The sequence below is a fragment of the Marmota flaviventris genome, chromosome 10 (assembly GCF_047511675.1).
Source record: "Marmota flaviventris isolate mMarFla1 chromosome 10, mMarFla1.hap1, whole genome shotgun sequence".
Classification (NCBI taxonomy): Eukaryota; Metazoa; Chordata; class Mammalia; order Rodentia; family Sciuridae; genus Marmota; species Marmota flaviventris.
The window spans coordinates 48,474,044-48,499,267 of record NC_092507.1 but is presented as its reverse complement, the minus strand read 5'-3'; positions in this window follow the sequence as shown (position 1 = coordinate 48,499,267).

Below are 25,224 nucleotides of genomic sequence, written 5' to 3'. Positions count from 1 at the left end.
AGTGGGCCAGCATTAGATTTCATTGCTTCTCAGAATGGTACACAGTTTAAAGCACATGTGTTTATTTCTGGAATTCTCTATTTTAATACTTTGGAGCACAGTTGACTGTGGGTAAGTGAAACAATGAAATGTGAAATTGTAGATAAGTGTGGACATTTTGATTGAGAAATATAGCTTGTATAAAGCATCTTGTTGCCATTTGTACAGAAAGACGTGGGTACTGCTTCTGGCATGAAGATTTGAGATTGAAGATTTGTTCTCAGAAATGAAGTCAAACTTTGCTGACAAATTTTATGCACCAGATATTATGCTACCTGCTTCAGTATTTTTTTTTTTTTTTTGCTTCTTTTAACTGTCCCAGGAAGCATTATTTCCTTCATTTCACAAATAGGAAAATGAAGTTCTAATTCTTAGATTCTTTTAAATTGGTAAAAAAAAATACATTGTAACATTTTATTTATATAAAACATGCGGAACAGAGTAACAAAAAAGATGAATGTGGGAGTAAGAGGAGGAACAACTGGTGAGATGAATGGAGTCTAACAGTGGGCATGTTTCTTTTGGGGATGTATTTGTGAATATACTAAAATTTGGCTAACTGTACAATAATAAAAAGTTGAGCTTTATAATAATATGTGGGTTGTGTTTATTAAGATTTTAAAATCAATACAAATTGATTTTTTTTTAGAAAGAGTGGGGGAGAGAGAGAGAGAGAGAGAGAGAGAGAGAGAATTTTTAATATTTATTTTTTAGTTCTCGGCTGACACAACATCTTTGTTTGTATGTGGTGCTGAGGATCGAACCCGGGCCGCACGCATGCCAGGCGAGCACACTACCGCTTGAGCCACATCCCCAGCCCCTACAAATTGATTTTTAAAAAATTTAATAAGTATGTAGGTTGTATAAGGTAATAGGATACAACCCACATACTTATTATTTTTTTAAAAATCCTCATATTCTCCATTGTTTAAGCCTGGAGGACAATTTACTAATGAACTTCCATTATGAACTAATCCTAAGGAGTCAGAAGGCCCCAGGAAAATCCTTCATGAGAAGAAGAAGTATTTTTAATGAGACCACCTGTCCTTTGAAAAATATCATAGCACCCCCTGGAAGTCTAATTAAAAAACAGAGTGTCATTAGCAAGACCAGGTGACAGGTGTCATTCAAACAATGCATCCCACATCTAGTATGAGGCCTAAATCATTGTGGCTGTTTGACAAATGTTCCTATGTTCGAAAAAGTATCTGTGACATTCAGTAGTGAGTGTTTATTCCAAGGAAGAAGAATCCTTTTTTAGAAAGAGATGGTTTTCCTGAGATGGTTTTAAAGAAGCACATTGCTCATTTGTGTTTATAACCTACTCGCTGGGTTTCAAAGAAGTTGTTGGGAATCTTCTTGGCCATAATTGTTTGATTACCATGGAACCTCTAATCCAGGCCAGAAATTCCTCACTGCCCACATTTCTTTCTACTTCAGAATGCGTATCTAATAGCAACCAATTACTTTTCCTATTTTCTCACTTGGAATCTGTTTTGGGAGCTGGGAATTGCTATCTTCCAAAATCGGTAACATCTGTGAAGAAGGGCAGCAGAGTGGGGCCAGTTAGTGGGCTAGACAGATTTCCTGCGTGTTAAGGTCCTTTTCCTTGGCAGGGATTACTCTGAGACAGTTACTTGTGAAGCCTCTTCTGACTTTTTCTCTCAGGGGGAGAAAAAGAGTTTTGTGTTTAAGAGGTCAAAAGACTTAAGGGGACCCTTCTAGCCTTCCAAGAAGTTTCTCTTTCCCATACATGTACAAGCATCCTGAAGTTACAGCCCCAGCTCTGTTTTGCTTCCGGGTAGAGCTTTGATTTCATGTTGGCCCACGTCTGCCACTAACTATTTGAATTGGTTTTCCAAGAAGTCAGGCTCAGCACCCGAACACTGGTGCCTTTCATATTTGGCCACAGCAGAGCTATTGCTGGTTTTGGAGCTTTAAAGCCTAGAAACCACGTTCACTTTTATGCATATCCTTAAGCCACATGGAAATAAGCCTTCGATCATCTTCAGGAACACAGTTTAGTATTTTGGCCCCACATCCAAGCTACAATGGTGTTGGAGGACTTTAAGAAAGGAAGGGAAAATGATCCTTTGATATATACTAAATAATTTATTTTGGATTCTTTACCCTTATTTCATATTTTAAACAAAAATCTATTTTGCGTTCTTTGACTCTATTTGTCCCCTGATATAATTGTGATTTTCTAACCAGGCAAGTTCAAGGGTGAAAAAGATCCTTTTGTTTGGGAGGAACTAATTTTGTGGTTGTTGAACAGCCTCTCTGCTCTTTAAGCAGACAACAAAAGTGTCATTATCTGGATTTGGGAGAATCTGATAAATTATTCATACCACTCACGATGACTCTGAACCTTCCTGGGAAATACTGTGACTTATTTTTCTTTCTCATAAAAAATGAAGCCACTTTTGTAGACATTTCTGGCACACCTGTGTGCTTGAGGCAATCAGGTGTGGTATGCTTCTACACACATCCTTTTAACGCCATTCTCTAGGCCATGGTTTTGAAATAGAATCCTCTAGATGTTTGACCTTCTTTGGTATGATAGACATAATTTTTTTAAATGAATTCACCAGGTTAAGGGAGAGAAAAACTTCCTGATAAGCTTCTTATAATTAAAAATCAGACACTATGGATCACATTAATATCCAAACTGCTGATTGCAGGTGCACACACCTTTGAAAATGCAGACACGTGAAGAGCTGAGACAATATTAATAAGGAGACTAAACTATCAGGGTGGAACTCAAAGAATAGTCCGCACTGAAGAGTTCACACTATGCTAAGAACTTGGTGCATATTATCTCATTTAATTCTCATACCAGTCTTATTTTGTTAATAAGGTAACTGACTCTTAAATAGGTTAAGTAGTTTTTATCAGAGTTACTCAGTAGGTGAGTTGTGAAACTAAAAATTAAATTAAGAATGATACTCCAAATCCTAATGCTGTTCATGATGGGACTGTTTCTTAAGGGTCTGCCACGTGGCAACCAGCATGCTAAGTGTTGAGATTATGAAGGCAAGTGAGTCCTTGCTCCTGCCCTATGAGAATCTGCACTTGGAACTCATATACTTTGATTACATTATTCATTCATTCATGCATTCATGTGAAGAGTGTTAACTGAGTGTCAGTTTCTTTGCTGTGCAATGTGCAATATGATGGCTCGACCTTCAAAAACCAAAGCTGGGACATGCCATCCACCATGGAAACTGAATAATGAGGGGAAATATGGTGGATGGAACATTTGAGTTAGGATATTTTGGCACTAACTGTAGAGAGTTCAAGGGGGTATGAAGGAACCCTGAAGGAATGAGCATCTCTAAGTTTTGTGAAAAACACACACACACACACAAAAAAAAAAAAAAAACTGGGCCATGTCCTATGAGACAGATGCTGTCAGCCTCTGGTGACTTCTGGCTTCAAATAAACTCCTCATCCGAGCTCAAGATTGGCAAATCGAGAAGTTGGAGAACTGCAGGTGCCATAGCTCTGCCAATGCCTTTGCTTACTGAAAACCTGGCGATTGGCGAGCAAGGAACCAAGAAGGAGAGAAGCATATTAATTCCTTGCCCCTCTCTTTGGGGGCATCTGTGAGGCTCATTAACCCAGGAGTGAAGGGGGGAGACATGGGAAGACAGGGCTTACCCGTTTCCACTCACTTCTTCCCGTGTGAGATGGCCCAAAATGGCAGTAATTCTTCTATGTGGACAAGGAGTAAGATCTTTCTAAGAGGCCAAATTTTGGTAGTGAATTAATTTTGCACGAGTGTGAATTATTTTGGCCTTTCATAGTAGGCCATGCCACTTTTCTTCACCATAAGACAATCTTTAGGGTCCAGTTTTCAATTCTGACTCTTCCATGGCTTTTCTTCCAAGAGGGGCCAAAGCTGTAATTCAACAAGAAGCCTTTGCCTTGTAGTCTCTGATGCTCTGTGGTGTTGTTATTCAAACTACTATTTTCAGTGGAATATAGAAAATAAGGAAGAGAATATTTCTCTCTCCTCCCAAGGAAGACAGAAATGTTGAAATAAAAAATTTAGAAGCATTTGTCTAATAAATCGCCCGATGCAATTAGAAGGGAGACAACTTTGTTATTATTCCCCAAGATAGGCCAATTCAGCTTGGGATTGTCATTATTGGGATAGTTTTCTGCAGGGAAATTAGTTTAATTCATTAAATATTGTATAGTCACCTACTCTGTGTTGGGTCCTGTGCAAGGTAATATGTGTCAGTCAGGATAGACTAGGTTATGCTGCAATGACCAACAACCTTCACATCTCAGTGGAGTACAATCAAATGTTTATTTCACACTGAAGGTGCATGTTTAATATAGGGTCACAGCACAATTTTGCTCATCAGAGTCACTCAGGGATCCGTCTTGGAGAGATGCTTCTGGACACGTTCACCTACATGACTAGAGCTGGAAAGATGTGGCTCAGTAACTGCAACTCACAAGTGTTGGCTCACTTCTACTCTTGATTAAAATAAATTTCTTTGGTCAAAAAGAGGGTATGGGAAGAGCAGCTTAGTCATCAGACAGAGGTAGATAGGCCAAGGCATTTAAACAGGTGCACATGTTTAAATGGGGTTGAGTACAGGCTCTTACAGACACAGGCATGTGCTATAAATCAAGCTCTGAATATGAAGTTAACATCTTGTTCAATTTCCTATTACCTTTGAGCCTAAGCTCTTTATCTTTAAAGAAGAAGACAGATGATAAGGCAGAATTTTTGAGATGGATAAAGTTAATATACATAAAGATCTCAGCTTCTCTTAATGTTCAGTAAGGAACAGTTGTTCTAGGAGGATCCTTTGCACTTGTAGAAACTGCCCAAAGAGGTAAGCATTCTGAGGCAGGTCTTTCCTCTGCATGGGGAAAAACAGCTTAGTCATCAGACAGAGGTAGACTAGCCCAAGGGTGCTATGGGGTGCTATGGGAAACACACTAAAGAATGATTTTCACAGCACAGGAGCCTGTTGCTTAGAACTGCTCTTGTGAGACTGTACCCTAGTAAACACCACTCGTGGGATACATGTGAGTCATGAGCAATTCCCCATTTGGTTGTGTAAGCCCCGCCTCCCACCTTCTTAGCTCTAGGTCATAGATCAAGGGTCCAAGAGTTCTTTGTTTCTTCCTGCCAAGCCTGACATCAAATGTGCCTGCCTTCACTGCTTTCAGAAATAATCAGGTGTTGAAAGTTCTGACTAGAAGGATTAGAGATATGAATAATAACTTGACAGATCGAATCAAATACATTCTGATTTGATTACATTACTAAGTCAATTATTATTTCTTGTCACATTAATTATGACAAGAGTTAGAAAATGTGTCTTCCAATAATTTCCTAACTAAATCACAATGGCCACATTCCTTATGGTGAATCTGTGAAAGATCAAGGCTACATATTTGTGCTGATAGTGGAGGAGGGACCAGAAAGAGGGAAGGATTTTTATGTGTGTCTATTCATTTATTTATTGAATAATTATTAAGCACCCACTCTGTGTTAAGCACTAGACTTATTTGCAGATGTTAAGGATATGAAAAATAAAATAAAAATATTTGGCCCCTGCTACCCTTCAGGAGCTAATAGATCAGAGAGTGAGTCAGACCTGTGAACACACGAGTCCATTTGAAGTTTCAGGTGGGAGGTAGAAAGTATGAGAGTGGAGGGAAGCTCCATTGTGTTGATGCATTCAGAGAAAAGTTTTTATTTGGAATTTTTAATTTGTATTGTATGCTATTTTGCATCAGTTCTACCCTGAAACTGGGGAAGTACTTGGAAACTTATGATGACAATGTCTGAAAACAATATTTGCTTGATGTTCAGTAGCCTAAAAGTAAGATTTTCTGATTAGAATTAAAAAAAAACAAATGAGGAAATGTTTAGTGAGCAAAATCATGGTGAGAATAAATCACCCAGGAATATCCTGAAAGGCTCCTCAAGACCTAGAGAGCAAACATGCTGTCACTCTGCCCCCACAAACAACACAAGCACCCAGTTTTTAAATGGGACTAAGGTATATTTAATGTTGAATCTAAATATAAAGGATTAATTTGTATACATACACACACATACACACACACACACACACAGGGAGTTGGGCTTAGTAGTCATGATGAGAAAAAGTGTAAAATTAGGAAGCCCGGAAGGGTCCTCCCCTGAATCAAGGGCATGACTCAGCACATGACACCACCCTTAAAACACATACACTCTCTCTTTCTCTTTCTCTCTCTCTGTATTCATGGTGACCCAGGCAGCATCAACAAATGGTGACTGGAGATGAAGAAAAGCAGAAAGACATTTTTAAGCAAAGCAGGGGACAGGTGGGACATTGCACTCTGTTACAGGAACAGTGACCCAGAACTAGCTCCAAAAGTTTATTATATAGGGTCTTATAATCAGGAAGTTAACCATAGGACACTTAAAATTTTTCAAGGCTTGTGAGTTATCAAGAGGTTTCTTTGTGCACTAAAAAGTTACAGAGCTAGAAACATTTTTGCAGCTTTCCTACTATTGCAGTGTTAGGAGCATCCAGCTATTATCCTGTTGTACCAAGGAAGCCCATTGTCCTGGAAGTCTGACAACTGTTAGTGTCAGAACTGAGTGTCAATGATGTTAACATCTTTGCCTTTTTTGGCAAGGAATGTTTCCCAGGGTTGGCTTTTGCGGACACCTCAGGATCAATCAATGACTGGGAGCTCATCTGCTCTCCACAGGTACTGGGGATTGAACCCAGGGGCACTTTATCACTGAACTACATTCCCATCCACTTTTTATTTTTTATTTTTGAGGCAGGTCTCAAGTTGCTTATGATCTCACTAAGTTGCTGAGGTTGGCCTCCAACATGTAATCCTGCTGCCTCAGCATCCTGAGTTGCTGGGATTACAGATGTGTGCCACCACACCTAGCTCAAATAGACCTCTTGAAAAAGATAATATTCTCAGGGATTTTTTTACTGAGGAAATTGAGAGTTAGAGGGGATGAATAATTAACCAAGATCACCCAGCTAATATATGACAGCACTAAGATCTTGACTTCATTATCACAGGTTTAAAATATCATTCTGTGATGACTTTGTAGCAACTTGAAATGTTGACACTATTTCTGTCAAGGTGGGTTAAAGCAAGTATATGACTTGTTTCAAGATCATAGAGTGATTTAGTGGCACTCCAAATATGAAGCTGCCTCAGAGTAACTTTCTTCTCTTTTCAACTGTGTATTAAGTCATTTTATGTTGTCCTGGAAATCTTGTAATTTACATAAATAAGGTATAAAGTAAATAACATAGAACAAGTGATTCTGAGAAGAACTGCTCTGCTTTGTCTAGAAGTTTTACAGGAATTCAACATGATGTCAAATTTGAGACACACTAAGCTCACTTTCTTGTTTAAAGAAGTGGAAGGAAGAGAATCAATTAAGCACTTGGTCAACAACAAAAATAGCTACCATGAATCTGACATATATCAAACAGTACTAAGTGTTTTACTTGGCTTACTATATTTAGTATTTAGAGTAACACCATGGGGCTGAGATGCAGCTCAGTGGTAGAGTGTTTGCCTAGCATGCCCAAGAGCCTGGACTCAGTTCCCAGCACCACCCAAAACCAAAACCAAAACCAAAAGTCAAACAAGTAAAAAGCCAAAAACCTAAAATGCAGCAAAAATATCCTGAAATAGGTGCTGCTGCTATGACTTTCACTGTATGGAAGTTGAAATTGAGGAGCAGAGAAATTATATCTCTAGCCCCAGATCACAAAACTAAAGAGAGGCAGCATTCTCACCCTGGCATGCTGGCTCCAGGGCTCATGCTTCACTATGTGTTCTTATTTATTTATGATAATATGAAGTATTTTCATTGCCATTTTCCAGATGAGGAAACCTAGGTTCAAAGAAAGAGAATGAAATGCCTGAGGGTTCACCAAGAGCAAGGGGCACAGATAGAATTTTAAACCCACAGCACCGAATTTGGTTTGGGCCCCATTTACTGACTCCCAGGTGCAACAGAGGTGTCCCACACAGAGCAGTGCCATCGTGGCTCTTGTCTTACCTTGCTTCCTCTCCTTTCTCAAGACTTGCCCTAAGAGAGAAGTGTCATTTGCTACTGAGTGCATATGAAATTCCAAAGAGGAAACTGGGGCTAAAAAGAAAGGGAGAAAGATATTACTATATATTGAGAACCAGTCAAAGGCAGCCAGAGGACATTTTTTTCTAGTGTTCTATCTTGGTACCTCTCTTACCCAATATCATTGATGAAACATTTCAATCTGTGGGAAGATTATAAAGGGCATGAAGCTAAGATCTGAGGAGACATTTTAAAGTAAATTAATGCATTAGACAAATACATTAATCCAGTATATTACATGGGATGTTTTTAAGGTCAATTAATGAATTTATATAAGAATTAAGTTACCTTCCCATTTTAGGATCTCATTTTGTATGATTCTGCTTATTGGAATTTTCAGGAGCTAAATTATATTATTCATCAAATTACAAAACTTTCTGTCTGAATTTAGGGGACCAGTGAAAATTATATCTCAAGATTTAATTAATTTCTAACAGATATTATTGAGGAACTGATGATTTCACATATTGTGATTTTTAAAAAATAATTCCTTTATTTACAAATAAAATTGCATATATTGAGGTTTTGAAATATGTGCATCCCATGGAATGGCTTAATCCACTTCAGTAGTGGCTTTAAATAACCCTATTAACTGGACCAATTTTGGAATCCATAAGAACACAGCAAATCCTCACTCACTTTTCAGCATTTATGAAATTGGTCCAGCTCTAACTTTTTCACTTTTATACAGTAATTCTAAATTTTGTCAGAAGTTGAACATCTTTCTAATACTCTGTTCTGAAGAGGGAGGCAGAACTTCCTGTGTGTGGGAAACCCTTTGGTTCAAATGGTTGCTGCATAGGCAAAATATCCAAAGACTGTTCATTTGAAAATTATGAGTCCTTTTCATCATTTTACATTGCATTATTTGTTTTATGGACTGTTCAGTATGCATTGCACCAACACTAATTACTGCACTAATAAGTCAGCATGTAACCAAGATGTTTTGCCATTATAATTACAGCCACATGTTGTTGTCCTTCCTCAAATAGTCCAGGCTTAATTGCATCATTTTTCAGGAAAATTTATGTGCTGAAGCTTAATTCAAAATTAGTACACGAATAAATGAAGTGCAAACTATTTTCTGTATTGACTCACATTCAGAATAAATGTACTAGAGTGGAGAGTGGCCAAGATTTCATGTTCCCCCTTGTCTGTGGTTATTTCCACGATGGACCTCCAGTGGCAATTTATGGAACAGAGGTCACAAAATGACAGAGGAATCTGAGTGGACGTGCAGAAAGAACATTGTCAAGGAACTGGAAACAGAGGTTCTGATGTGTGCCATTTATTTATCATGTGAATCTTGGGGGTAATTTTCCCTTTCCAAGGTCTCATTTTGCTCACCAGAAAATTGAACAAGTTGTTCAAATGATCTCAGATTCTCTCTAATTCTCCTATCTAATAATGTTTCACTTTATGAGCTTAGTTCTGTGAAGTTGATATTAAAAGTCTGCCTGCCTTTAAAAGGATTATATTCTTTGCTGTGTTAGGAAACTTTCTGTCACTACAACAAATACCTGAGATAATCAAATTATAAATAGAAAAAATATTATTTTGGTTCACAGTAGTGGAGCTTCTGATCCATGATTGAGTGGCCTCATTGCTTTTGGGCTGGTGGCAAGGCAGCACATCATGGTGGGCATTACAAAACCTCTCACCTCATGGCTGGGAAGCTAAAGGTAGAGAAAGCCAGGGTCCCACTCCTGCCTTCAAAGGCATGTCTTCAATGACCTAAATACTCCCCACTAGGCTCCTCCCTACTTCCCAGCAGCATCAAACTAGGGACCAAGACTGTAACACATGAGTCTTTGGGGAAAATTCCAGATCCAGGCTATAGCACTTTTCCATGCCCAAAGTTAAAAACTGTGCATAAGATGAAAGTAAACACAGATCATCTGAGCTCTACATTCAGTAATCACTCCCATTCCTAACATTAGCTAATAGAGCCTTCCTTACACTTTCATAAATTTGCTTTTATTCTTCATCTCTCCTGTTACCTTTCCTTTCCATCAATAAAATTAAATATTTTTGTGTGCATACATGTATATATTGCTATCCTGGTCTTTGAAGTTGAAATCCCACTGCTGATACTCTTGTTTGCTAATGTAGATGAAAAGCTGTTTCAAGCCCCTTGTGCCCTTTAAGTTCTAATATTTCTAACTATCTAGCACTGGTTGTAGGATGTGAAGATTGTCCCAGAAAGCACACTCTTTCTCTATTTCCCATAGAATGCCGTGCTGTGGTTTGATATGACAATGAATCCCAGTTGAATTTATGACCAATGGCTTCTGGTAACCATTCACATTTTCTTTTTCTTTCTTTTCTTCTTTTATAAGCTGTATTTATGAGAGCCCTCTGTGCCCACCAACAGTATTTGAGTAAAAAGAAAAGTAGGAGGAAAAAATAGAAGCAGCTCTCAAAGTATATGCTATGGAGGAAGTTAGATTGCAACTTACTTCTGCCCATTTGGACAAATCTTTAAAACTGGATTCCTTCATCTGTCAGTTGGAGATATTCCAACTCACATTATTAAATGAATAATATAAAAATTATGTGTTCTGCAAGTCCCCTAACATGTGCTGGTTGTCTGTATTCTTGAAGACATGCTAACAGATACATAAAATTGTTGGTAAGACCATTCTAGGTAGTGAGCAATGGGCCAGCAACATTGTGAGGTGGGCAAACAAGGTGTGTTTAAGGAATCCCAAAGTGAAAATGAAGTTTCATGAAGGAGAGAAGTCAGAAAGAAACAGAGTAGTAGGGCCAGAGCTCAAAGGGCTGTGGATACCAAGCTACAGAACGGAGCATTATGCAGATTCCAAAAGGAAGGACTTAGTAATGAAATATTGAATGTCCGGGTAAGGAGTTTGCAGGACTCCACCAGACCACTCTTTTTGAAAATTAAAAAGAAATCATATCTTTCTCCAGACAGTCATATCTTTTTCATCAGTTAAAAATATATCATTATGATAAATATACAATTGTATCGTATTTACTGAAAGAAAAGTGGTGCAGGACTGAACACACACACCTGGGATAAGAAGTGGGTTTATTATCAGGAGCCTGACAAGGCTGCTCTGCATAAAGAGAGGGACAGCAGCAGCAAGGAGGGAGAGCAGCAGCAACTCACCTTGAATGTTACCTTTTATAGGCTAGAATCATGGTCATGCTCTAGGGGCAGGTTTAGTCTTGACTGACATGGTAAGCATCCCCTGATCTTGTGGAAGGAAAATTTGCTTCTTGGGAACAGAGACAGGCAGTTTTCCTATCTCTCAAAAGGGCAACAGGGAAACCAGCATGTCCCTTTATCTTCTCAAGGAGAGAACATGGAAACCAGTATGTCCCCATCTCAGGGGCCAGTAAATTATCTCCTATCTCTCAATGAGAGAACATGGAGAGACCAGCAGTCTCCAGGCCTGTAGGTTTTATTTCAGGCTAGCTTCTATTTCTTGGGAATAAGAACAGTATTCATAAAGGCAGGGGGAGGAAGATGGCTGCAATTAAACTAACATTTACAACCCAAATTGGGCTCTTGTGAAACAGGGGGCCTTGTGCAGGGTACCCAAACAATTGAAGGAGAAACAAGAGCTTTCAATTTGGGGAATTTTATGACTCTCCTTTGAGATGTTGAAAGTCATGGATTGATTTGTTCTTTCTTTAAAAAATATAATCCAAAGGCCTCTTAAACACCAGGCAGGGTGTCAGGCATTGAGAATATGGAGGTAAAATGCATCTCTTGATATTGGTGAGCTACATTAAGAGTGGATAAATAGAAATGTTAGATGTCAGAACAATCAGACAAACATTTCCAGGAAGAGTCAGAAGGGAGGAAGTTTGGGCCACTGGAATACCCTGGAAATGGGAGGTTTAGGCAATGTACTCAGTGTACGTGAAGAAGATGTAAGCATGAACTGAATGAAGCTGTTCTGCACAAGGCAGACTCATTGCAAAGAAATGCCGATTGACTGTGGCTTTGGTGGCTAAAGAATCTGGACATTACTGGTCCTCTACTCCTGCCTTCAAAGAACCACAAAACTCTGTTCCTTTCTCCACTCACAATTCCTTCCTTCCAGGCTGAATTCCTCTGCAATTAATGGATGCAAAGAATAGGAGTTGTGGGGAACAAGTGGAATCTGTCCCACACTCATTCAATTTCCATTAAATTACATGGTCTTGAAAGATAAAAGGAAAAGGTCTGGGGGAAAACACATTTTAGGTTTCATTGCACCACATTTTGGGTTTCCTAATCTGGGGCCTGGATATTCCACTCACTCACCCAGAAACTATGAAGGAAACCATTTCAGGGCTTGAACCAGTCATATGGAATCTGGATCCCACAAGACCAAGCCTCCCTCCAACTCAGAGGGATGTGGCAATTGCTTTTATGAGTGTTTCCATTTTTATGAGATTAGAAACTAACATTGATGAGACAATAGAAGAGTATCTGTCTGTCTTCCATCTTTCCCTATATTTTCCTTCCCTTGACAAACATTTATTACATGCCGATTACAGAGCATTTTTCTAGGCCTCCAGGACAAAAGGATGACATGTTACAGCCGTCAGAACAATTTTGTACTTTATTGTTAGCCAGGTCTCAGAACACTTTCCATAAGACAGGCCAGGATTATCTTCACTGTTCAGTCTGGTAGCTTGGGCCCAGGATAGTTGCACCTTGCTTAAAGTTAGACAGGGTCTTAGTCTCTCTGGGCTGCTATGACAAAATATAGACACTGGGTGATTTATAAGCAATGGAAAACTTATTTCTCACAGTTCTGAAGGCTGGAAGGTCCAAGATCAAAGTAGCATAAGAATAGAAGTCTGATGACCTGGTTCATAGTATATGGCACCTGCTAGCTATGTCCTCCTGTAGCAGAAGGTATGAGGAAGCTTTCTGGGCCTCATTTACAAAGTCACTAATTCCATTCATGTGGCCTTTAAGCATATGACTTAGTCACATCCCAAAGGTCCCACCTCCTAATACTGTCACATGGGTGATTATGTTTTCAACATGTGAACTTTGCAAGGACCCAAACATTCAGATGATAGCATTTAGTTAGCTGATAATACAATTAGCCCTTTGTATCCATGGATTCTGCATCTGCAGATTCCACCAACTATGGCTTGAAAAAAAATATGTATTTTTTAAGGTGTGTGTGCTGAAAATGTGCAGACTTTTTCCTTGTTCTGATTCTCTAAACAACCCAGTATAACAACTATTCACACAGCGTTTATGTTGCATTAGGTATGGTAAGTAATCTAGAAGTGCTTTAAAGTATCTGGGATGATATGTATAAATTATATGCAAATACTATATTCATATAGATAGAAACTTTAGTATCCATGGATCTTGGCATCTATGGAGAGTTCTGGAACCAATCCCTCATGAATCCCAAGGGATGACTGTACAGCCATCTATACACTAGACTAGAGGCAGGTCTCCTCATTCATTAATCTGAGTGAGGAAAGCAGAGAAAACTTTGCATAGCATTCTATAACTTTAGAAAATGTACTACAAAGCTCAAGTGTATGAGGAGGATACAAATGATAGAAGAATAAGTCCTGTAGTTCAGTTGGCTAGTTGTAGGAGATTTTAATAAGTTTGGTTTCTTCATATGTAAAATGAGACTGCAAGCTGGAAGTGATTTTCATACTTTTTAAACAGCTGAAATGTACTTTTCAAATGAAATACACTTCAGAACCTTCATACATAAGACAGATTAAAATGGTTCTGCTCTAATTGAAATGGCAGCAGGGATGGATCCCAGAGCAGACCCACCTAAGTTCGGTTCATTCCCTATTGCCCCCAATCCACGCCAGTGGTCATTTGGGCCCCTGTAAGCTTCAAGATCCTGCAGATTCAGTAAGAACACCCTGACCTTCATTTTCCTGGACTAATTCTGTATGTACTGGTTGTGAGCATCCTTTGTCTACTATGGATATTACTTTCAGCTATATTATTTTGAGGTGCAGATAAGAAAACTGAGGGTGTGGTGGGCTAAGCAACTTCCTCAAGATTATTTGATTAATTTAAGATGGCCCCAAAACCTGGGCTCCTTGTTCTGTCTGGAGTTGCCTCTAGTGGGTCTGAAATCAGCCTGCATGGAAAGAAACTCCAGTACTATAGCTGCTGTGTGCTAGGATCAAAGGCCTTTGGGAGTTGGTGAGTTTATCTCACTCTTATTTCCTTGAAAAGAAGGTTTTCTGTGTTATTTCTAGTTGTGCACCATGACATGTCAAACTGTTGCAGAATGTAATTTAGTCATTTTATGCAGATCAGTAAGAAAAAAAATCTGGGCCATTATTGCTGGCTTGACCTATTCGGTTATAAGAAAGTAGAAAGAAGGGACAGAGAAATAACTTTTGTTAATTCATGCATTCAACGTTTTTAGGTACTGTATGCTAGGTGCTGGTAATATAGAAGTAGGCAGAAGATATGTAGTCTCTTCCCTTATAGAATTTATAGCCCAGTAGCAGAAATGAATAGTCAAAAGATTGAGAAAGCCTGAAAAAAAACCCAAACTGATTGATACTGAAAAGGAAATGATGTTTCTATGAAAATACAAAGCATCTAAACAAATTTGAAGGCCTTCCTGAGTCATTGGCATTTGAGAAGATATATGGAGGGAAAGATATTAATCAAAGATTGAAAGAAAAGTGGTACAGGGAAAGCGAGTAGTGGAAACATGAGGAAGGAGATACATGTGGCTGGACTGGAGAGAACAAGATGGGAATAGTGTGAGGTGGGGCTGGAAACCAACCAGAATCCAAATTGTAATGTACCTGGAAGTCTGATTGATGGGTCGGGATTTTATCCAGAGTGCAATGGGGAACCACAGAATGAAGGTGTGTTGGCAGAGGTGATGAAATCAGAATGGAGTTTTAAAAAGATCCCCGGGGTGTTGCATGAAAATGGACCAGAGACCTGAAATATAGTTCATATCGTTCTTGTCTTTAAATTATCAGAAACCACTAAAGAGGCTTTTGGAAACAAACAGTACTGAATCTAACATCTGATGTAAATGAAGACTTCTAGCACTTGAGAAACTGACTCATGTGTTTATATGATTGAAATAAATAGATATGATTTTAAATTTGGGTTAATGATCTTCTTTGACATCAGATCATTTCACCTTTCCCTTATATTCCTCATATTCCCAAAATATATCACAATACTTACATTAAAAAAGTTATAAAAATGTTTTTAAAATGCAAGATGCCTGACACTAAATAGTCATTTAATGAATATTAATGATTTATATGCAATTTAAGTTTTAGTTTCAGAGCTGATAATTCTTTAGTTTATAAATGAAGTAAAAGCTACCTAAAATTCAGATGTTTAAAGAAGAAAACTAAAGAGATGATTAATTCTTGCTTATTGAACTGAACAATGCTGTCGATATTACATATGTTAACAGTTGGTTAGTTGCCATTTCCTGCTTCAGGAACATGTTCCCAGGAGCAGTCGGCTCCAGCCGATTCCTGAGGCTGCACAGGTGCAGCTTCGTCTTGGACACCTTGCCTGGAGGTGCCAAGTGCACATTCTGACAATCTGAACCCAAAATGTATTACATTTTCAGTGAGATTCAGAGCCAAACTCTCTTTCTCAATAACAACCAATTTAGCTTAAATCAGGAGGCTTTGCTGACCCAGAGGAAAGAGCCAATGCTCATTTGGCAGCTGGAGCACACATCCAGTTGCAGCCAAAAGACAAAATTGCCCCATCTACAAAAGAGTACCAACCACAGCAGCCTAGCTTTTCCAGGAAGTCTACTCTTGGTGCTCTCTCTGAGTCTCCTTTACAAGGCCAGTATACCCTTACATTTGTACTATGAATACTGGTTGCTAATAACTCAGAATTTTGCGGGGATGGTAGCCTATGCAGGTAAGTAGGAAAGTATCTGTGATATCATAAAGAGAAACATCAGACATTCATCGTTAAGATCATGAGCTGCAAGATTAGACAGCTCTGGCTGGGTACGGTGGCCCATGCCTGTCATCCCAGTGGCTTGGAGGCTGAGGCAGAGGGATAGAGATTTCAAAGCCAGCCTTAGCAGAAGTGAGGTGCTAAACAACTCAGTGAGACCCTGAATAAAATACAAAATAGGGCTGGGCATATGGCTCAGTGGTTGAGTGCCCCTGAGTTCAATCCTAGTACTCCTTGCCCCCTCAAAAAGAAAACAAAAATATTAGACAGCTCTGGATTTGGATTCAAACACCATCATTAACTGGCCATGTGACCTTGGGAATAGTTCTTTACCTCTCTGACTATCAATTTCTCCAGGGTTAAAATGAAGTGATTGGACCAATCTGCTATAAGAGAAAACCGTTTGAAAACTGTTTGGCTTTTAAAAATTTTCTAGATATTGCCTTAGATAACATAATACAACTGCACAGTAAATGCTCATTTATCCACTCAGTGACTATTATGTGTCATCCATAGTATGTCAGGAGCACTGTTTGTTCTAGATATAAAGATAAGTCTAAGTAGGGCAACAAGAATTATGAGTGACATGTATCATACAATGAGGACACTGGGGGTTACTAATCAACTATTTACAGACAATATGGGAATGATAGCCATTGGGAGACAATGTGAATAGCTTCATGTTTCTGTGTGATCATATACTCTCTGAACAAAAATTATTAACAACATGGGTTAAATAATAACCTTAATATAGTAAAATACCTCAAAGAAGGAGGGAGTTAAAGATTACCTCACTGGAACTAAATGTTTAAGTTTCAAAGCAGTATAAAGTCAGGAGCTACTTGCTAAGATTCTAAAAGTTTGCAACAACTTTGGGATGTTTCCTAGAGAGAATTTGTTTAAAATAAAAAGTAAAAGTTTATCTCTCTCTCTCTTAAAAAGGGTGGAAACAGCTATGCAGTAGTTCCTATACATATTTCTGAATTCATAATTGTGGGATTCATTTTTCTGGAGGATCCTTATTACTTTGCTCTGAGGGCCAGAAAGGAGCTTGGGGATCAGTACAGTTATTTCTGTCAGTAATAATAAACCCAATCTTTGATCCAAAAACCTAATGCTTTCCTCAGAACGAAACAAGCATAAATGTTGAAAATTTAGTGGGTTAAGTTGTTAGATTAGAAATCACAAGTACCCCGTTGGTATGAGCCATGGAGGATGAACTGGGGTCACCAGGCAGAGTAAGAAAGCATATTGTGCAAAAAAACCCCAAAATGGGCTAAAAGATGGACACATGAAAATAAAGTATGAGGGTACTGTGAGTATGTAGGCATTTGAATTACTTGTCACTTAGGTCTGTATTCATTTCCCACTATGCACAGCTCATCTCCTTTTTATTCTCATAAAGCAGTAGTGTTCTACTGTCCTTCGTGCTATCTCAGTGGTGACATATTTTAGAGAGCAAATATAAAGCAATTGTTTTAAGGTAATATATAGAAGATTAAACATGTTTTCCTAAGTTTCAAAAGCAGTGTGAATTAAAATAAAGAATTTTTTATTACTCTGAGGCATTAAGAGGCAACAAGGTACCAACTCGAGCACCTGCATGGACCAGAGCATAGTGCAAGAAGGTTTGGAGGAGAATGATTGGGTTATGAGAGACTCAATGAATGAGTCTTCTGATGGGGTTAATTGAGTGATAACTGAAGGCAGGTGGGGTGTGGCTGGAGGAGTGGTTCCTGGGGGCATACCTTTGGGGTATATATTTGGTATCTAGCAAGTGGAGTCTCTCTCTCTCTCTCTCTCTCTCTCTCTCTCTCTCTCTCTCTCTCTCTCTCTCTCTCTCCTTCCTCATCTTGATGTGAGCTGCTTCCTTCTGCCACACTCATCTGCCATGATGTCCTGCCTCATCTCAAGCCTAAGGAATGGAACCAGTTGTCTATGGACTGAGACCTCTAAAACCATGAGCCCCCAAATAAACTTTTCTCCTTTAAAATTGTTCTTGTCAGGTCTTTTAGTTGCAGTGGCAAAAAAAAAAAAAAAAGCTGACTAATACACTTGGTGTCATTTTTCTCCATCTTCGATCTAATAGTAGCTGCCCAGGGCTAGGAGATCCCCAGGGGATATTTCTATGGTTAAGAGGTTTGAGATATTTAATAAAATATTTGGAAAGCCTTTGTAAGTCCACTTTAAATGAACAAAATTAACTTAATGATATAAGAATACAGCCTTTACTCTTTGAATAATATTATTTTTGGAAGTATGCAAATATACATAGAGTTCTAAAGTTGGCAGGCAAAATCATAGAGATGCCAGAAGAAAGTCACTTACCTTCAGTAAGAGGGATAATAAATCCTTAGGTCTAAGTACCACTTTCAGTTTAGAAATATTGTCACACACATGGTTTCATTGGATCTTTAAAGAAGGCAATCAAGAATTATGAGAGCATATCAGGATCCAAATTCTGACTCTTCCACTCCCATATATATTGTGCAGATTTTCTAATCTCCCTGGAACTCAGTTTCTTTTTTTCATAAAGCTGGAGAAACAAACACTTTGCAGAGTCTGTTGGCTGTTGGGAGATTGGATCTCAAATGCAGAAATCACCCAGCACCACATGCTCGTATAGTAGGTTCTTAATAACTCTTTGCTAGATGCAACTGAATTAAGATAGCTTGTTTAGTTTGTTTTGTTCTTTCTGGAGATGAAATGAAAACTTAAAAGATACGAGTGATGATATCAAAGTCATCAAAATATAAAATAGGTGAGTTTAAAACCCAGATTTATATTCTCAAGATGAGTACTTCTCATGACACTGTGCTGCAGCTCTGGTCAGACCAGTTTTTGAGTAGTTCACTTGGGGGCAAAGAAAGTGAGTTTGCAAAATGAAATGTGGAAAGGTGAATAAAGCCCCACTTCCCAACCCACCAAAGATGTCCACGTCATAGTCCTCAGAATCTGTGGATATGTTACCTTACATGACAGAATAAACTTTGCCAACATGAACAATTTAAGAATGTTGAGATGAGGAGTTATCTTGACTTCTCTTGTGGGACCAACACAACCACAAATATATATATATATATATATATATATATATATATATATATATATATATATATATATATATATAAAGGAAGACAAGAGGCCAGAGAGGTGATGAGGTGTCATGCTGCTGGCTTGGAAGATGGAGGAAGAAGCCACAAGCCAATGAATGTAGGCATCCTCTAAATTTGGGAAGGAAAAGGAAGAGAGGCTCCTTTGGAGCTTTCAGAAAAAAACACAGCTCTGCAGATTCATTTTATTATCTTACATTTCTGACCTCCAACAATAAAAGATAATGAATTTGTGCTGTCGTAAGCCACTGTGTTTATGGTAATTTGTTACAGTAGCAATATAAGACTAACATAGAATCTAAAACAAAATTTTAACTTGGAGAAAAGCGTGGAAAATTGAATTTCCTGAATCTGCACATGTACACATGTATTGGCCATGAGAATATTTCAAAAGTAAATCACTGATACTGCCTCTTTCTAATACAATTCAAGAAAATTACATGGCATATGACATTGTTGTTTCCCTTCATTGTAAAATGGGAACAATAATAATGGGTATTAGAAAAATTAATAAGGTAACATAAATGTTTTTAAAATTATGAAAAGTGCATTAACATCTGTCAGTACCATATATATAAAGTTTAAAGTAAGTAAATTGTTCAATATTAATAATATAGCTGGTTTTTCTAAGGAGCTATATAGGTAAATATCACTGCAGGAAGATTTCAGTTTCTCTGAATGAATGGTTTAAGGTATTTCCTCTTTATGCTTAAATGGGGGTACCTAGGCAAATATACTCCAAATATATTCATCACAGAATGTATATTAAAAGATGCTGAATCCAATCATTTGGCAACGCCTTTATTTTCTATTGGGCGTTCAAGTCAAAAGATTTATAGGAAATAAAATGCTTTATTTGCATAGTGTATCCTGGATGTCTACAGTTTCTTCACTCAAACTGAATCACTTGAATCCTACAATGACCTTTTGAAGTAAATTGTGCCCACATTAATGACCTCTTTCTTAAGAAAAATCACAAGCAGCAAAAAGTAAAACTTCTTCCCAAAAGGTACACAATTGGTTAAAGTCATTTCAGGACATTTTGGTGCAAGTCCTTTTATGCTTGGTTGAACTGTATTTTATAGAAACGTGAATAAATAAGAGCTAGGGACATCACTTGGGGCTGGAAAATCAACACCAAACAAAACAGGCATAGCCTTTGTCCTCATGGAAATCATAGTCTAGAAGAGAAGACAGGCAATTAACCAAATTATAATACCATGTGGTAATTGCAGGTGACTAAACCCAGTAAGTGACATATGGAGTCACAGGTCAGGAAGCCTTGATTCATACAATTTTGGCTCCAACCCCAGATTTTATTTCTTACATAGTGAAGCCTCTTCTGGAAGGTAATTAATTCACCAAATTATCCAGGATTGACCTATCTGTGAACCCCATTTACCTGTTTTTCCTCTTCTTCCTTGGTGTGTGTGTGTGTGTGTGTGTCTGTGTGTGTGTGTCTGTGTGTGTGTGTATGCTGAAAGCTAAAATAATGGTACAGGCAGACTAATTCAAGAATCACTGCAAAGAATCCCATTGAAGGGGTTAAGGTTCTGAAGATGTTCAGAGACATACAGTGGAAGTGACCTTTTTGCAACTTGAACTTCTTGACATTACCAAGTGGTTCCTGGAATAGGTGAAGGAAAGGGGCAGGATTCTTTTAAAAAAAAAGTCCTACTTCTATCTGGATGAATCATTACTTTATGTGAAATCAAACTGTTTCAAAGAGATTAGAGAAGTGATTAATTCTATAAAGTTTGAGCCAGAGTTATTGTAACTTCAATTAGAATAACAAACAAACTATAGGGAAAGACAATGTTTCTTCATTTGATTTCTAAATCTGGAAGAGTATGTCACTCTTATGAATGTGTGTGTGTGTGTGTGTGTGTGCTTGTGTGCACATGTCCACACATATGAGGAGAGAGAAAGAGAGAGAGAGAGAGAGAGAGAGAGAGAGAGAGAGAGAGAGAGAGAGAAGGAAGAGAAGAGAAAAAGCCACCATGTGGAAATGTCCATTATTCTAGTGGCATGCTGTGGCATGCTCTGCCATGGTTGGAGAAAAACACTTTTATAGGACTTCATTCTGAAGATTTTTCTTGTAGTGAGACTACGATATCAACATCTCAATCCTACCTCCTAATTCTTATATTAATGATGTTTTCAGCTAGGTAAAGCTCAGCAGTCAAATGTGTAGCTTTTAGTTCCAGGTTCAAGTCCATTTGAAATATTGACTTGAAGAATATTTTTATGGATATATGGTTTGAAGTACACAAAACTATGTCATGAAATGATCATCTCTCACATTCCCGTTATCCAGTCTGTAGGCTTCCCCTAGGACCTCTGGTCGGTGTTGACTTTCACTTTTTAGGGGGTTGGGGGGGTGGTTCTGGTACCAGGGATTAAACTCAGGGGCACTCGGCCACTGAGCCACATCCCCAGCCCTATTTCGTATTTTATTTAGAGACAGAGTCTCACTGAGTTGCTGAGTGCCTTGCTTTTGCTGAGTCTGGCTTTGAACTTGCAATCCTCCTGCCTCTGCTTGCTGAGCCTCTGGGATTACAGGTGTTGGTCACCATGCCTGGCCTTTGACTTTCACTTTGAACAGCCTTGTCTTTCATTCCATTCCCCAGCTTCCCAGGCACTATGCTTCATCTGAATACCTGCCTGTCACTGGGTCCTCCTTGTTTTTTTCATTAGCTCCTCTTTCTTTCCTTTCTCTCCAAGTCTGGTTTTTGTCCTTTAGACAAATTTTTCTCTGTTCCTTAAAAATGCTGTAGCACAAAATAATTGAAGAGTCTGGATTTTAAAGTGTAAGACTGTAGAGTCACACTGCGTGCATTCAGCACAGGGACTAGCACATATAGAGCCCAAAACAAAGATTCATCAACATCATCATTGATGTCAACATCCTTCTTCTTGTCATTATCATCGTCATTGTCATCATATTTTCTTTCCTGGAGTGTTACCACAGTCTGTAAGTCTAGCTTTGGCCACCAACCTCCCAGCTTTCCATCTGTCAGCAGAGGTCCACTGGCACTTCTATTGGCATCGTGGAAGCCACACACCTAATTCCAAACTTAGTCTTTCTTTCAGGAATTCGAATTGGAATTTAATTCCTATTGTTTAGGTTCACAATGAATAGGGCCTCTTATTACCCAGTTGAGAACTTGGTTCTAACTTCTAACAGTGTCTGAATAACAGAGATCCACATAGCAAGTGAGGCAACAGACTTGTGGCCTCCTGAGAGTGCCTAGAATTTGTGAGCATTTCTGTGTTTGAGGTTCACCCATGAACATGCTGTCTGAATGTAGCCCACGGGTCAGGGCACACCACAGGCTCAAGATCCTTTCTCTCACAGGAAATTTTCTTTCTTGGCTTAGAGTGGCTTGTTTGATTTGGAGCCACAGCCATCCGAGAATTGGGATGTATTTGATTCCTATATTAGGGACTAGACAGACCTTGGTCCCCAGCATTAGGCAGCAAGCTCAGCAGCATCACTGATACTCAACATTCATTCTATCTAGGACACCTGAATCCTATCCTTTTCTGTATTGATTTATTTCTGCATTTCTTTATTTGCTTTTATTGACTCAAATGACTTAAAATGACTAACTTCAATGCATTTTATTTTCCATTATTCTCTGTCTATAATATTAAAAACTATGAATTCACACTGATAAATTAAATTTCAATGCAACAACAAATGGGTCAATTCTATTATCTTCCTGTCTATATTTCCAACTGTCTGCTTCAACAGTGAGCTATCTGGCTTCCATTATCCTTGTATTTTTCCTTACTTAATCAATTCGCTGGCACTCTATCAGTCTCACATTGTCATTCCATTGCCTTCTCCATGCAGATGACCTGTTTATTCTGCATGAGCTCCAAATAATATATTAGTGTACTTTCTGTTGCTATAAAAAATGCTTGAGGACAGGTACTTTATAAAGAAAAAAGTTTATTTAGGTCACAGTTCTTGAAGAAAGGTCCATGTGTGAGGGATAAACTCATTGTATAACAATACACTCTTGTAATAACTAGCCCACCTATGAGGCCAGAATTAATTCTTTGGGAGGGTGGTGCCTAATGAATTAATTATCTTACATTAAGTCCCACTTCTTAAGGGTTCCATCACTTCTCAATGTTGCCACAGTTGGAATGAATCTGTTGGGAACATATTCAAATCATATACAAATCATAGCAAACCCCAGTACTGGGTCTCAGCCACCTCCCTCTCACTTGAGTCTTCACCCTACTCATGCTTTGATGCTCCATGCAAGTCTGACTCTCTAAAATACACACTCTTCCTCCTGCTTGAGCTGATGTCAAATCCCTGCCCACATGGGTGCCTTTTGCAGTCCCTATGCTGGGTTCTCTTTTTTGTGTATATATTTTCCAGTCTACTTGAGCTTTAATACCCACAGCAGTCTTCCCGCAGGGAGATGATCATGAATGAGACCACATTTACCCTCTCAGGGTTGATAGACACACTCCTCACCCTTCTTGGGCTCATACTCATTTCTCTGGGACACGGTGGGTGGTTTTTTGTTTTGTTTTGTTTTGTGTTTGTGTGTGTGTGTGTGTATGGTGGGGAGGGCAATGGAGGAGGTTTGTCTTTTGCCATGCATGATTTCCTAACTGCCTGGGTCCCCATCTAATAAATGACCTTTTCTGAAGGGGAAGGAATAGGGAAGAGGAAGAGAGAAGGATGTGGCAATGACCCTCTCTCTTAGGATGGATGTGGACTTCTGGTCTACCTGTGAGCTGTTGCACTTTAGCTCTACTCACTGTTCTGGCTTTGCATTTCTTCCTTGTTTCCTACAGCTGGAAGGATCTGTGCAAGCTTAAGCATGTATTTTTTTAAAATGTTATATATTTTACTCAGCATATTTTAATATGCTCTCTACAGAAACAAAAGTATTCCTGGATCAGTCCATTCTGTCACGGTGAATATAATGACACCAGCTGAAATCAAAAGAATAGGTAAAGAGTTAAAGAAATAATGGTATATGGAGGACATGAAGATACATTTGAGAGCAGAGTAGAGTCAAAGATACTGAAAGCATAGTTGGTAAAGTGGATAAAGTGAAGGAAAGAAGATGGTTCATGTGAAGTTGGAGAGATAGGAAGCATCCAGACTACAAAAAGGTTTTGTCTGTAACCTAAAAGAATGGGAGATCTACTCTGATGCTCTTATTCTCTTCTATAGTCATCTTTCAAAGGTAATGAGATGCTTCCACCAATAAGGTTTTCTCTTTTCCTATCAGATAGCCAGCTTAATGAAATATGGCTAAAACAGTGACAAACTATTAAGGAAAATTCACCAGGTCTTTCTTGTGCAAGATCCCAGACTTTTGTCTTCGATCCCTGCCTACTCTTTCTGGTTCCTGGTTCTGTCTTGCTTGGAGTTCAGCACATTTCTGACTCTCCAGAAGCTTCTGAAGTGAAGTTCCAATGCTTATTGGACTATCTGCCCTAGTGCTATTTCTGAAACCTCAGACAAAGCCTGTGACCCTAACTTAGTGCCATGAATGTGGGCCCCCTACCAAGTCCCATATCACTTTGGTGAAATTTCACTTGACAAATTTTAGCTAGAGACGTGGATCTTTGAGGACAATGGCATTTTCTGTTATCATTAACAAACATCTTTCCCCCCACAATGACTAGAACCTCATAATAAGTTCTCTAGGATGGCATTTGTATTTTATTTTTTACTTGCTAATTGGGAGTCATTGATTCTATCTTTGCAAAGAGACCGCTTTTGTTTTTCAATTAGAAAAGCTGAAAACAGAGCTCATAGAAAAGCGTGGATTATAAGTACATGGAATCTCATCTGAGGACAAATTTAATTAACAAGCATCTATAAATACTCAGTGATGGTTAAAATGCTTGCAGGCTGTGCCATGGTGCATGAATACAATTAATTACAGAAATTTTTTTTTCAGGAAAAAAGGAGATGAAATTGAGAAATAGAATAACGAACAAATGTGTAACACTTCAACTGT